The sequence below is a fragment of the Heteronotia binoei genome, chromosome 1 (genome assembly GCF_032191835.1).
Source record: "Heteronotia binoei isolate CCM8104 ecotype False Entrance Well chromosome 1, APGP_CSIRO_Hbin_v1, whole genome shotgun sequence".
NCBI lineage: Eukaryota > Metazoa > Chordata > Lepidosauria > Squamata > Gekkonidae > Heteronotia > Heteronotia binoei.
Window position 1 is genome coordinate 20,800,882 of NC_083223.1, and position 4,201 is coordinate 20,805,082.

Below are 4,201 nucleotides of genomic sequence, written 5' to 3' on the forward strand. Positions count from 1 at the left end.
AAGGTGAACATGAATAAACACAAACTAAGAGGTGTTATTACACTCTCAGTCTAGTAGTAGAGTTAGATTTATTCCTTGCCATCTCAGAGCAGCTTACGGACGCCCCGTGAGGTAGGTGGGACTGAGAGAGCTGCTCTTGAGAGAACAGTTCTGGGGAAACTGTGACTAATCCAAGGTCACCTAGCCGGCTGTATGTGGAGAAATGGGGAATCGAACCTGGTTCTCCAGATTAGAGTTCCCTGCTCTTAACCACTACATCAAACAGGCATGTCAGCATGAGCTGCAGAACTTTCTATGCTGAACTAAAGTCAGCATGCTGAATCCAGCCATGGACTGTGAAACACCTCATGCTGAAATGCATTGTCTGGTAAAGAGAATATAAGAAGCCACGTTGGATCAGGCCAGTGGCCCATCCAGTCCAACACTCTGTGTCACACAGTGGCCAAAAACCAAGGTGCCATCAAGAGGTCAATCAGTGGGGCCAGGACACTAAAGCCCTCCCACTGTTGCCCCCCCTCCCCCCAAGCACCAAGAATACAGAGCATCACTTGCCGTAGAGAGCTCCAACAATACGCCATGGCTAATAGCCAATGATGGACCTCTGCTCCATATGTTTATCCAGTCCCCTCTTCTATGCCTGTAGCTGCCAATGCCCCCTGTGGCAGTGAGTTCTATGTGTTAAATCACCCTTTGGGTGAAGAAGTACTTCCTTTTATCCATTCTAACCCGACTGCTCAGCAATTTCATTGAATGCCTACGAGTTCTTGTATTGTGAGAAAGGGAGAAAAGTACTTCTCTCTGCCTTCTCTGTCCCGTGCATACTCCTGTAAACCTCTATCATGTCACCCCGCAGTCGACGTTTCTGCCAGCTAAAGAACCCCAGGCACTTTAACCTTTCTTCATAGGGAAAGTGTTTCGACGCTTTAGTCATTCTAGAGCACCATCCTTGTGTGAACTCATGAAGCTGCCTTATCTTGAATCAGACTCTTGGTCTATCAAGGGCAGTCTCAGGCAGAGGTCTTTCACATCACCTCCTACATGGTCCTTATTTTTTTAATTGGTGATGCTGAGATTGAATGTGGGACCTTCTGCATGCCAAGCAGGTGCTCTGTTGCGGAGCCACCGACCCCTTCCATTTCGTGAGGTAGAGAGACGCGGCACACATACTCTCACACAGCAGACATATGCACGTTTTCCCATGGAACAAAGTAGGAGACCAGTAGCACCTTTAAGACCAAGAAAGTTTTATTCAGAATGTAAGCTTTCGTATGCATTCTGAATAAAACTTTGTTGGTCTTTATGGTGCTACTGGACTCCTACTTTGTTCTACTGCTTCAGACCAACACGGCCACCCACCTGGATCTATCTATGTTTTCCCATAGATAAGTATGAAGAAGCCAATAGGGATGTCCTCCTGACCATTAGTAGTAACCTGAAGGCTTCTTTCTTTCCTCCCTGCCCACATCATTAACTGCTTCAATTACCACAAACCACATGAAAGAGTAAAAGAAGAGATACCAGGGGGTGCTCCAAGTTAGCAAGGGACCAGCAGGTCATTGGAGGAACAGGTAGCTTTATGTATGAAAACTGAATGACTAAAATGTTCCTCAGAGTAGCCAGGCATCAGCTTACTCACATGCTCCCCACCACCAAGTTTAAGTCCAGGAAATAGCAAGGAAAAAGAATATGTATAAAACTGTTTTCCCCTCTGGTCTAACTGGGGAAGAATATGGCTGCCTGAGAATATTAAAACTGTTTTTTGGATGAAGAAACCTTTTATTAGGCTGGCTGAAGTCCTTTACAGCTTGTGTTCGGGGACAGAGCTAAAGCGATAGCAGCTTGTATTAATACTGCTTTTCTTGCTTCTGGTGTTTAAATACTTCTAACTGCGGATCATCTTTCCTGGGCCCAGTAGTTTGTGCAGCTGCAGATCCATCAAACGGGCAGGTGCCCCCAACTCATCAGTGCCCGGAGTTTCAACAGCTGAAGGTGATCATGTCCTGCAGTAACCTTCCTGGGGTCCACAGTCTGCACTATGATTAGAGAGATACAAGATTTGTGTGGAGATCAACTGTATTTGGCACGGCAACTATGACAGTCGGTAGGAAGGTGCTTGTGTTATATCCTACCTAATTTGTGGTAAGGGAGCCCCGTGGTGCAGAGTGGTAAAGCTGCAGTCCGAGCCCTCTGCTCACGACCTGAGTTCGATCCCAGCAGAAGCTGGGTTCAGGTAGCCGGCTCAAGGTTGACTCAGACCCCCATCCTTCCAAAACGAGTCCCCAGCTTGCTGGGGCAAAAGTGTAGATGACTGGGGAAGGCAATGGCAAACCACCCCGTAAAAAGTCTGCCTTGAAAATGTCGTGATGCGATGTCACCCCAGAGTCGGAAACGACTGGTGTTTGCATATGGGACTGACTACCTTTACCTTTTTTTTTTTAAATTGCGGCAAGTAATCTGCATTCCTTGTATGGCTGTAAATCCTGAATTTTTCCCCACTGGCGCTGTATGACAGTGTAGCAGCAGAAACTGAACAAGAAAAAAGATAGCTGTGGAGATCCCTAAAGACTTCATATCCCTGCCCCCCCCCACACACAAAGAAAACTAGCCAGGTGTTTTAATTAAGGCTCAAATGTAAGCTTTGATTTGAAGTGGAGAGGTTCATGGAATGGCTGTACAAGTTACAATCCTTCAAGATGCTCAGAAGTCATCTACAGCAACCCATCAGAATTAGCCCGCCTGGGACTGAAAAATGAGGCGGTTATCAAGCAAGATACAGGCGGTTGTGCAGGCATCTGTGGCATTCATCTCCACCTTTCCGGTTCATGGTCCCTCCCTCTCCAAAGAGAGAAGTTACACTCCCCCTTCTCTAGGTTCACAAGTGTCTGTCAAAGGGCTCTTTTGACTGTGAAGATGGAGCTGGTTCTTCAATAAAAGGAGACAGAAGGTTGAGTTCTGGTCTGATAGCATTGGGGAGCATGTGGTTCTACAAAGGCACCTTGTGACTGAAAGGTGGGTTCTGTTTTAAGTCTACAATGAGACATCTCTCTTGGATTAATGGTTGTGACAACTGGGAGGAGTTACTTCTCTTTATTGACGTTATTGAGGGTTAATGTGCAAGCACAGTAGAGGGGAGAAGAAAGAGATGGAACAGCTACCAAACAGGGCTGTATAATCATACCTCTAACAGCTAGGATAAATTTAAGCCCATATGGTATAAACCAGAGGTCTCCTCCCCAACCTTTTTGAACCTTTGGGCACCTTTGAAATTCTGATCAAAAATGAGTACCATCCCAAAATGGCAGCCACAGGAGGTGGAGCCTAATGCAATACTCCCTCCTTACATCTCCTAGAAGAAAGAAAGCTCAGGTCCTTACCAGTCCTCATCATCCAGTGGAAGACCCTTTCATTTGAAGGAGAGTCATCAACAGGCCTGTAGCTACAGCGGGGGGGCCAGGCCCATCCTTTCAACCCCCCATTCCAACTATATGGCTCCTCCATTGGAGGCCCCCAATCTGTCCCCTTTGCTCACTGCCACTGTCAACAAGTAGCCTTGCTGCTGGTCTTTTTGCTTTTTTCGCTCCCCTTCCCTTACACAGCGTGCAGCAGAGCAAAGTGGGGGTGGGAGAGTCAAGAGGTCTTTATCTCTCCGAGAGAGAGGCACATGAGAAGGGGGGGGGGAGCAGAGCTGCTGTGACTGCCTAGGCGAAGGGGGGTTAGCTTGTGGAACTCTGTGCTGAGAGCCCAGGGCCACCAAACCAGGTGCTCTCCCCTCCCAAAACAACAAATCCTGCTGTGGGCCCCACCAAACATGAAATCCTGGCTATGGCCCTGGTCATCAGTAACAATCCCTGTTTTACAATGGCCCTGCCCACTTTCAGAAAAGCTTGGCAGATGCCAAGGGAAGTACAGGCAGCTGCCCACGGGCACCGCATTGGGGAATGCTGTTTTTCTAGTTTTCAAGTCTTGTGTAAACCTTTCCAACATGATCTATTTGCAAATGTACAGAACTTTTAAGCCCCTGAAATTGATCAACTTGAAGGGCAAAATCTTTGTATCTTAAGTATTTCACTGAATATTTGCAGTCTAATTCAGAAGACCTTTGTGTCAGGAAACCCTAAATTATTACCCTTCCAGCACCCCAACCCAGCTCCCAATATCAAAAGGCTGCAGAAATATTGCTTAAAAAAAACATAAGACATGC